Raw genomic sequence first — 12,002 nt, 5'->3', positions numbered from 1 at the left:
GAATCACTCATTACTGCAGGTGAATGAGAACTTACAAGTGATCTAAATGTGAAGAGCACAATTTTTCAATGACAAAAAAGGTACAAAATAGAACCTTTACAGCCAAACAAACAATGAATGGTAAAAACCATCCAGAGTGAGAATTCACAAAGGAGATGGTGTTACAAAGTTACAATGGACCATTTTCACAGCTGCCACCCTGCATCCAAAAGGCAGGAAAAACAGAGGTGCAACCAACCCACCAACCAGGGACCCAGGACCAGAACACCTAAATGAACCAGAGACAGGAGACCCTGATTGAGGGTTTGGTGCACCCACGCCACTTCCACCCAAGACACAAAATGGCAGCTGCGAAAGAGGTCAAGTCTGAACATGTAGGTTTGAAGTTTAATTATCAACAATATATCCTCAGCAATAGAATTGAACCTGCCCACCTCGATTGCCAGAGGGAGGGTACCAGTTCTCACCTGGGCACATAGAGATCTTCTGGATGTATCCAGGCGTAATGGAACGTAAGGTTCTGGACTATACTTATTTTTTAATTTGGATGTATGTTCTGAGTTTTGGTTTGTTATGTGCTTTATCCCCGTTAAACACTTGTTTTGCTACTCTACTCTCTGGCATATTAGAGAGACGGTTCCACAAACATTTCATCTTTTTGTTTGATCAAAGAAGGCTCCCAACACATGTCCCCTTGAAAAGCCAACACAGGTGCAAATGTATGCACGTCCAAAAAGCAGCAGATTGCACGGTTTTGGATGGTATTCACCTTGGAAAATTCCTTCCTTCCCCAAACTCCAGCTGCATAAAACAAAACTGGTGACACACATGCATCATAAAGCTTTGAAAATGTAGCATAACCAAGGTTTTGACAAGTTTTCAGTTGACTTATTACTGAACCCAGGGCTCTAGCAGCAGTGTCGGCCAACACACATGCCCTCTTCAAACATAAAATGTTCATCAAAAGTAAATCCAAGATATTTATATGAACTGCTACATGCTAATGACATAGCTCCAGCATGAACATCAAAAGTGCTTCTCCTTGTTCCTGATTTCTGGAAATGCACAATTTTAGTTTTTTCTCTCTCTATTAATATAATAATTAATAGTCTACAATTTAAGATGAGTAAAACGATCATAGAACTCAAACTGGGAAGCTGGGTTTCCTCTGAGTCTGCATAATGAACCATTCATCAATCATTCTTGTCCATTACACTGTGACAAGAGGGTGACATCACAGGGGAAAGAGACCAGCCAATAAGAGAAGGCCTGTTCAGTACCCTATAGGTGTCAGGCTTCACCACCAAACATCTGGGTTTAGGTGTAGTTACACTGGTGGTTTTCTTTTGGTGTTGTTTTGTTCTGCTATTTTACATTCAAGTCTTTGACGAGTGTCTTTTGCTTTTTCACAGAAAAGGGGGCGGGGACATGTTAGTCCACTATTTGTGCAGTAGGGAACAGTTTCAAACAGGGCCATTGTTTCCATTTGGACTAAAACATTTAGCACAGATAGCAATATTTGGGATCAATTTTTATTGTGTGTTTTGTGATACATAAACACATGATAACACAACAAAGCACAAAAACATCTACATACATACATAACACTCTAAATCCCCCGTCCACCACAGATCAGAGTTAACAGAGCTCCCACACATTTTCATGGATACAATTTCTAAACTTTTCCATGACTTTTAATAATAATAATTAATAGATTATAATTAATAGAATTTCCATGTAATGTGAGGCGGTGACTCTGAATAAATACCAGAAATTATTAGTATGGACAAATCGACACAGCTGCTCTTTATATTGGTTTTCAGTATTTTAGTGTCACTGCATCATGGAAGCCATTGAACTAAAAGAGGAATTTTCAATAAAAATACTAATACAAAACACAAGAATTCAAAGAAGTAAAATCAATACATATTAGAGCTGCGTTATGTCAAATGCTACAGAGAATACATTTGCCCTCATGTTACATTCCATGGAAGGTTATCCACAGGAAGATTACTGCAACAATTTCATTACACACAACAAAATGTTATGACTTTTCCTAAACGTTCAAGGACTTTACCCATCTGTGTGGACTATCATGTGTTTCTTCAAGGTTCCTTTACGACCAAAACCTTTACCACAGACTGAGCAAATAAATTGTTTATCTCCTGTGTGGACTATCATGTGTGTCGTAAAGGTTGATTTATGACCAAAACCTTTACCACAGACTGAGCAATTCAACTGTTTATCTCCTGTGTGGATTATCATGTGTGTCTTCAAAGATACATTTTGACCAAAAGCTTTACCACAGATTGAGCAAATAAATTGTTTATCTCCTGTGTGGACTATCATGTGTCTCTTCAAGTCTCCTTTCTGACCAAAACCTTTACCACAGACTGAGCAATTAAATTGTGCCTCTCCTGTGTGGACTATCATGTGTGTGTCATGAAGTGGACAGTGGGAAGCAGCACCAGTCAGTGAGTTTTCAATGAGTTTTGCAGTGTACCTGAATGCATGGGTGGTGGCACAGCTGAAGAGCATTAATTAGTGTGAAGGTGGATTGTGGTGGCCCAGCTGAAAGGCATTCTTGATTGGTGTGAAGTGGTGTATATAAAGCTGTGTTTCAGAGCTGACTGGCAGACTGCTGTGGGACCTGGAAGCATGCTAACGGACTGAGACAACGCACTCCTTCATGGGAACAAGGCCTGAACCAATGGACGGACAATTCGAGCGCAACAAAGGAAAGTGAACTGTTTTATATGCTTGTGACCTCTCCCCCTCCCTCACCTACTGCCTCAACAGTGAATGGACTAATTTTGGCCTGAGCTTGGATTTCTCCCCACTCAAGTGGACTGAGATTGGACGGAGTAAATCCCCCCCCCCCCTGGACCAATAGAAAGCCCCAAACCCAGGAGAGCCTGACAAGACGACCTAGGGTAAAGGACCCACTTTTAACCTGCTTGTTTTTATCAAACCGTCTCCCCTCGGACTTGTTTTTAATCTGTCTGTCATCCTCCTGTAGAGCCGGTGGATTAGAATGGTGCAGCTGGCAGTCCCGGCATCCCCAGCGGAACCAAGAGACATTTTTAACAATCAATAAATTTGTATTTGACCTTTTTCCAACTCTTGTTAAGTCTGGTTTTTAGCTTGGTGTGGCTCCCAACTGGTCCGGTCTTAGAACCTTATTAGCTATTTATTACACTGTCATAGTGTGACATTTTTGGCGTTGTCGGCAGGATCCGGATCATTGTATTGGGGCCTCATTAGGCTATTATACCAGACCAGACAATATGGCAAATCCGGCTATGTTGGCACCCTTTTTCATAGGGGCCCCATGGGCCCCAAAATTCAGCGGGCATGGATTAGATTTTAATGAGTGGCAAAACAAGATGCAAGCCATACTCAGGGCACAGGTATGGACTGACGCACAGCAGTGTGACTTTGTTTTAAGCACCCTAGAGGGAGAAGCCAGACGAGAAGTCTTGCTTTTGGACGAAGCTGAGAGGGCCACTCCTGCAGTAATATTTCGGTTTCTGAATGAGTTGTATGGTGATACAGAATTTGTTGGCTCACTTCGCTCCATGTTTTTCGACTGCAGACAAAGGCCTGGAGAAACGGTTCGAGGCTATGCTCTTCGCCTTCGAGAGTTGGGTAAAAGGCTACAGACCAGAGACCCCCAGACCCCAGAACGGATGGATGTCCAACTACGTGACCAGTTTGTCTCAGGACTGCAGCCGGGAGCAATTAGAAGTGGGGTAAGAAGACAACTTAGAGAGCACCCAGATTCAACATTTGCCATTATTCGACAGCGGGGCCTGAACATGGAGATGGACCAAGCGGAGAGGGATCCGTCGGAAGCGACATGTGCTGCAGTGACTGACAACAGGATGTCCTCAAGCCGGACAGCAGGCTGGAAAGCAGAACTGAAGGAGGAGATCCTGGAAGAAGTAAAAGAGCACATACGAGAGACCATCCAACAGGAATTTCAGAGGTTCCGCTCGTCACCAGTGCAACAGGTACCCCCTTCACATAACAGCCCAAGCAGCCACCAACGCTACCCTCGTAGCCCTACCCCTTATCACCAAAGGAGGGACCGGAGGCTAAGCAGCCCGAGCCCAAGGAGACAAAATGACCAGGAGAGACACAGGACCAGAGAGTCAAGGGGGAGGACAGGGGCCCCTTCCAGGGCCCATGTGGAACATAATTCTACTGGGTTGAGGTGGGACGAGCAAGGCCGGCCCATATGCAAGAAGTGTGGGGTGAGTGGCCACCTGGCCAGAGAATGCCCACAGCAAGATTTAAACTACTGAACCCAGTTACCACGGGCCAGGTGACTGGTAGCCCTACAAAGGCCCAGAACAAAGTTGACAGAGACGCTGTAGTTGGATCTTGCCCAAAAGTCCCAGTAATGTTCAATGGCAAAACCGTGAATTGTATAATGGACACAGGTTCACCAGTTACGCTCATGACTGAAAGTTGTTTCAATCGCCTTTTCCCCAAACAGGAAGTGGGCCCAGTGGGGGATCTACCGTGGCTGAGATTGAGAGCGGCAAATAAGACCAGGATACCCTATGTGGGCTACGCCATGATGAAGGTGGAGGTGGGAGACCTGGCACTGGGTGAGTTGGGAGTCGTAATTACTGAGGATGTGACTGGGGACCCAGGTGAATCTCCCCTATTGGGCATGAACATTATCCAATGCTGTTGGAATGCCGTTGGATTTGACCCACATGTACAGCACAACTTTGCTTCTGCCCCAACCCCAGTGAAAAGAGCATGGGAAATGGCCTTTGATGTTTGTAGACGTGTTGAAATTACATCTCCTCCTGGGACCCTACGACCAGCCTACAGATACCCTGTTCGTGTCCCAGGACAGAGCGAGATCCTACTCTGGGCTAGAGCACCATCTAGTGTGCACAATGGGGATGACGTCTTGGTGGAACCCCTGGAGGAGCCTGGAATCGTCTCGGCTGCAAGGACACTGGCTACTGCAACCCGTGGGAGGATACCAGTACGGGTAAGAAATCTGGCTCCGTACCCTATATGGCTCAAGCGCTATCAGCCTATTGCCACCTTCTCTGCATGCCCTTCTGAGGTCAGGGAAATGGAAGATCTCACCCTCAAAGAAGTGAGTCCTGGCATTGTGGAGGTGGGAGTAGGACGAGTGAGCACTGATGGTGAAGAGGAGTTTGCGGAAAATGTATGCTTCCAGGGTGAGGGTCTGACAAAAATTCAACAGGAGAAGTTGCATGCTGTGTTGCAGAAGTGGGGACACCTTTTTGCAAAACACGATGAGGACTTTGGGTGTACGGGGGAGGTGCAGCACAATATTCCCACTGGTGTTGCAGCACCAATCAGAGAGCGGTACCGTCCCATACCCCCGACCATGTACCAGGAAGTCCGTAGCCTCCTGGGGAGCATGCTAAAGGCCGGTGTGGTCAAGGAAAGCTCCAGTCCATGGGCTGCCCCCATAGTCCTCGTCCGCAAGAAGAGTGGGGAGTTGCGCTTCTGTGTTGACTATCGTAAACTTAACGCAGTAACCCATAAAGATGCTCACCCAATACCACGCATTGAAGAGGCACTAACCACGCTCTCAAAGGCAGAATACTATTCTACCCTGGACTTAGCCAGCGGTTACTGGCAAGTGGAAGTCGCACCTCAAGATAGGGAGAAGACTGCTTTTGCCACTCCTTTTGGGCTGTATGAATTCGAGCGAATGCCCTTCGGCCTCTGCAACGCCCCGGCCACCTTCCAGAGGTTAATGCAGAGGTGCCTGGGGGGTTTATTCCCTGAGTCTGCATTAGTATACCTAGACGACATTATCATCTGCTCTGCCGACTTCAACTCCCATGTGAAAGACCTGGAAAAGGTATTTGAGAAATTGGCAAACTTTGGGTTGAAGCTGAGGCCTGACAAATGTGTTTTGTTTCAAAAGCAGGTGAAGTTTCTGGGACACCTGGTGAGTGGAGAAGGAGTGGCACCGGACCCAGAGAAGATCTCTTGTGTACAAAACTGGGCCACACCGCAGACTGTCAGCCAAGTGAGGTCATTCCTCGGGTTTGCTGGCTATTATCGCCGCTTCATTGCTGGGTTTTCCAATGTAGCGTACCCCCTCAATGCCCTTTTGGTTGGCACCTCCCGAGGTAAGAAGAAGGCTGCAGTAGAGTGGTCCGGGGATTGTGAAGAGTCCTTTAAAGCCCTGAAGGAGGCACTTGTCCAGGCCCCTATTCTTGCTTTCGCAGACTTTACCCTCCCATTCAGAGTCTACACAGATGCTAGCCTCACAGGCTTAGGTGCGGTTCTCACACAAGTACAAGAAGGGAAGGAACGTGTGATAGCTTACGCCAGCCGCAGCCTCCACCCGGCAGAGCGGAACGATTCAAACTATAGTTCTTTCAAGCTTGAGCTCCTTGCTTTAAAATGGGCCCTGACGGAAAAGTTTAAAGACTTCCTTTGGGGCGCACAGTTTACAGTGTTTACTGACAACAACCCCTTAGTGCACCTCCAGTCAGCTAAGCTGGGGGCAGTTGAACAGCGCTGGGCGGCCCAGCTGGCCAACTATAACTTTGATGTGAAGTACAGACCAGGGAGAGAAAATGTTAACGCGGATGTGCTGTCTCGATTTCCACCACAGGTCCAAAGCCCTCACACTCCAAAAGAAATCTCTGAGGTCGAGACATGTCTAGTTCACGCAGCCTGGGGCCCTGACTATTGGCAGCCATTACAGGAGGGAGATTCTACCATCCAGCGCCTGCAGTACTATGTCAGAAGAGGACAACTACCCACCAGAGACGAGCGCAGGAATGAGACTGCAGCAGTGACTAGACTTCTCCGGCAGTGGGACCGGTTGGAAATAGGGGATGGAGTGTTGATTCGGTGGACCCAAGACCCAGCAACCAAAGAATTAATGTCTCAGATCCTTGTTCCCCTACAGCAACGGTGGGCCATATGGGACGAGTACCACAGACGTCAAGGCCACTTGGGGGCTGCAAAGATCTACTCCAACCTCCACAGAGGTTTCTACTGGCCCCAAATGGAGAAAGACCTGGCTAATTGGACATCCATGTGTGAGAGGTGTGTTAGGCGCAAGTCACGCCCAGAAGGTAAAGCACCCCTGATGTCTATCATCACACATGCCCCACTTGAGGTTATAGCCATTGATTTCTTGACTTTGAGCAGGCCTTCAGATGCCTACCAGTATGTACTAGTAGCTACTGATCTATTCACAAAGTATGCATGGGCCATTCCTACTCATGATCAGACAGCAAGTACTACAGCTAAAGCCATTCTCAAGCATATAATCCAGACTGTTGGATGCCCAGAGCGTTTCCATTCAGACCAGGGGGCAAATTTTGAATCTGCTTTAATTAAAGAACTTTGTCAGTATTACGGATGCAGGAAAAGCAGAACCACCCCCTACCACCCACAGGGCAATGGCACCTGCGAGCGCTGGAACCAAACCCTACTCAATATGTTGGGTACACTGGAAGTCGAACAACGTTCAAGGTGGGTCCAACATTTGCCAGAATTAGTACAGGCCTATAACAACTCCATACATTCCTCTACAGGCTACACCCCCCACTTCCTAATGTATGGATGGAACGCACGTCTTCCAGTGGAGGTGGCATCGGGGGCATGGAAGCCTACAAACAAGGTCACCACCGAGGGCTGGGTACAGCTCCACCATGAGAGACTGGCCCGAGCATACCAAAAAGTGGGGGAGAACCTCAGCAGCACCTCCGCCAGAGACAAAGAGCGTTATGATCAAAAGGCCAAGGCCCAGCCTCTCCTCCCCGGGGAACGGGTGTTGGTGCACACAACCCGCCGTTATGGACAAGGGAAGCTTGCCGACAGGTGGGAGCCAGGTGTGCAGGTGGTGGTTGGACAACTTTGCCCACCTGGTGGGCCCACATACCAGGTACGGCCTGAAGGTAAAGAGGGCCCACTCCGGACCATTCACCGCAATAGATTACGTGTGTGTACCTTTCAAGCCCCAATACAGGTTGAAACTCAACAGACTGAGGACGATGTCAGTGACCCCGCAGCTGACGGGGCAATGCAATGGCTGATGCTAGGCACTCCAAGGAACATCCATGGGGCCGGGCTTCAAATGGCTGGGAGCCCCCAGCCTTCTCCACCCCGGCGCTCACAGAGGACAAACCTGGGTCAGCCTCCAGTCCGTTATTGCTGGTGAGTGAACTACAAAGCAAGGGGAGAGTCACATATCCCAAGGTTGGCAGAGTGATTGGGTCCCCGAAGACGTGGACAGGAAGAAGTGGGGGAGTGTGTCATGAAGTGGACAGTGGGAAGCAGCACCAGTCAGTGAGTTTTCAATGAGTTTTGCAGTGTACCTGAATGCATGGGTGGTGGCACAGCTGAAGAGCATTAATTAGTGTGAAGGTGGATTGTGGTGGCCCAGCTGAAAGGCATTCTTGATTGGTGTGAAGTGGTGTATATAAAGCTGTGTTTCAGAGCTGACTGGCAGACTGCTGTGGGACCTGGAAGCATGCTAACGGACTGAGACAACGCACTCCTTCATGGGAACAAGGCCTGAACCAATGGACGGACAATTCGAGCGCAACAAAGGAAAGTGAACTGTTTTATATGCTTGTGACCTCTCCCCCTCCCTCACCTACTGCCTCAACAGTGAATGGACTAATTTTGGCCTGAGCTTGGATTTCTCCCCACTCAAGTGGACTGAGATTGGACGGAGTAAATCCCCCCCCCCCCCTGGACCAATAGAAAGCCCCAAACCCAGGAGAGCCTGACAAGACGACCTAGGGTAAAGGACCCACTTTTAACCTGCTTGTTTTTATCAAACCGTCTCCCCTCGGACTTGTTTTTAATCTGTCTGTCATCCTCCTGTAGAGCCGGTGGATTAGAATGGTGCAGCTGGCAGTCCCGGCATCCCCAGCGGAACCAAGAGACATTTTTAACAATCAATAAATTTGTATTTGACCTTTTTCCAACTCTTGTTAAGTCTGGTTTTTAGCTTGGTGTGGCTCCCAACTGGTCCGGTCTTAGAACCTTATTAGCTATTTATTACACTGTCATAGTGTGACATGTGTCTTCAAGGTTCCTTTACGACCAAAACCTTTACCACAGACTGAACAATTAAATTGTTTATCTCCCGTGTGGATTATCATGTGTAACTTCAAGTGTCCTTCCTGACCAAAACCTTTACCACAGACTGAGCAATTAAATTGTTTATCTCCTGTGTGGACTATCATGTGTGTCTTCAAAGATGATTTTTGACCAAAACGTTTACCACAGAGAGAGCAATTAAATTGTTTATCTCCTGTGTGGACTATCATGTGTAACTTCAAGGATCCTTTATTACCAAAACCTTTACCACAGACTGAACAATTAAATAGTGCCTCTCCTGTGTGGACTATCATGTGTGACTTCAAGGATCCTTTATAACCAAAACTTTTACCACAGACTGAGCAATTAAATTGTTTATCTCCTGTGTGGATTATCATGTGTGTCTTCAAAGTTGATTTATGACCAAAACCTTTACCACAGACTGAGCAAATAAATTGTTTCTCACCTGTGTGGACTATCATGTGTGCATTCAAGTGTCCTTTATGACCAAATCGTTTACCACAAACTGAGCAGCTGAAGTGTTTCTTCCTTGGAACTTCACTCTTTTTCTGTGAGTCTAAACCTGACTGAGGTTCACTAGTTTCCATGCATTCATCATCATTGTCTTCAGTCTCAGAAGAGTCTGAAGTCTTGTCATCACTAGTTGGTTGTGAATTACTAGCTGGTTCTGATACTCCACAGTCCTCTGCATCAGCTTCTGTTTTCATCTGTTCAGTTGAGCAGCTGGCTAAAGGCTCTGCCTCTCTGTTCTCCTCAGTTTGGCTTTGATGAAGCTGTGAGGACTGAGGTTTCTCTTCCTCATATTCACTCTTCACAGGGACAACAGAAAATGGGAACTTGGTGATATCAGCGTCCTCCGGCCGTTGAAGCTGCTCTCCCTCCTGACTGATCCAGAGTTCCTCCTGTTCCTCTTTAATATAATGTGGGGGCTCTGGGTCCTCCTGTTCCTCTTTAATATCATGTGGGGGCTCTGGGTCCTCCTGTATCTCTTTAATATCATGTGGGGGCTCTGGGTCCTCCAGTTCCTCTTTAATGTGTGGAGACTCTGGGTCCTCCTGTTCCTCTTTAATATCATGTGGGGGCTCTGGGTCCTCCTGTTCCTCTTTAATATCATGTGGGGGCTCTGGGTCCTCCTGTTCCTCTTTAATATCATGTGGGGGCTCTGGGTCCTCCTGTTCCTCTTTAATATCATGTGGGGGCTCTGGGTCCTCCTGGTCCAGACTGGGGCTCCACTCTTGCTGCTCAGCGGGAACCTCTTCTTTAACCAACAGCTGCTGGAGGTCTGGAGGCAAGGCTTCTCTGTGTAATGGCCACTGCACCCGACACAGCTTCACCACAGCTCTCAGCTTCTGGACTTTAGACATTTTAATGTTCACACAGTGACAGACTGGAACTTTTCCTCCTGAACTGTGACCAACTTTACCTTTCTAAGCTCCAATGAATAGCTTCACAGCTAACGTTAGCTTCACAGCTAAACCATTCATCTGAGTCCATTAAGTCTTCTTCTTCCTCTGAGTTAACGGAGTCCCGCCCCGCTTCCACTTTATATACTCGCGATAATATCAGCCGCACATACGAGTCTTCTGCTTGTAAATTAACCCTCTGAAAGTATAAGGTGGAAATAATACGATAGGCTACTGCTAACGTTACTCTCGTGCATAGGAGCTTCAACACGCGTCACCACCACAATATCCAGAATGCCTTGCGGCATAGAAGAAAACCACGCCCTGTGCCCGCCTACTCAGCAGTCAAGCGCCGGGATTGGCCAGGCGCTCATGCTCATGTTGGGCTGTCTGTTCAGGGACACATTCCTGTGAGAAGCAACAACACCAAGCGAGGCTGCAATGAGGATATTGAAAGACAAAATCCTACATCGCACCAAAGCATTTAATGTTATTTGACTTTCTGTCCACCCGCCTCAGCCAAAATAACAGATGCTGCCCTTGGCCATTGGGAAGGCTAACCCTTTACTTTTGGTTTTATTTACCGTGTAATTCAACTTTGTATCTATGATTTTAGATTATTGCATGTTTTTGTAGATTGTTGGGACTTCACTGCGCCTGGAACAAACGGCTGGCCTGGGGGGGGAGGGGGGCTAGGCCTATGCCTATTGTATTTTTTATTTTATATTTTTTATATTTTTCATTTGCAGGTTAAACTGTCAGCTGAGCTCTGTTATTGAAGCTTTGGCATAGGCTACCATGATTCTTCCGCTTGCGGTGTTTGTCGGCCTACTTGTAGCGATCCTGGGTCTGGGCGAAGCACGTTGGTCCTTCGCCAGGAATGTTGTTGTTGGTTGTTATGGTAACCATGTGACCCGGACGCGCTCGTCCTCGATGAGGGCGTCACATGTCACACGTCCGGGTCACATGGTTACCATGACAACCAACATTGTTGGGCTTGTAAGTTGGAGACCTCAGGTTCTCGCCTGTGTTGTTACATTATTTTAGTCTACTTAGATGAGAATACTAAGTAGAACTAGAAAATGTTATCACATTACTCCAATCCTAATCTCCCACTGCCTCCCAACTCAAACCATCTGACTTTAAGGTGCTGCTGTTATCATTTAAATCATTACATGGACTTGCACCATCATATCTTTCTGACATCACTATCTATATATAAACTTGGCAATGTGGACTCTGTCTGTCTGTTTGCCACAGCTATGCCGTTTTACGTGCGATCGGGCTGAAACTGATGGAGCTGGATTTTTTAGTTAGGGCAGATTAATTGCCCTAATTGGCCTAGTATTGATTGGCCTAATGCTGAGGCTATAGTTCAGACTGATTACATCACTGATGATGTCATCAGTGATCAAGTCCTACCTGTCATGCAGTCCTACCTGTCATGAAGTCCTACCTGTCATGAAGTCCTGGGCGTAGGGCGTCTCCACACTGCAT

Source organism: Poromitra crassiceps (genome assembly GCF_964638095.1).
Source record: "Poromitra crassiceps genome assembly, chromosome: 21".
Taxonomy (NCBI): Eukaryota; Metazoa; Chordata; class Actinopteri; order Beryciformes; family Melamphaidae; genus Poromitra; species Poromitra crassiceps.
This window is presented reverse-complemented; position numbering follows the sequence as displayed.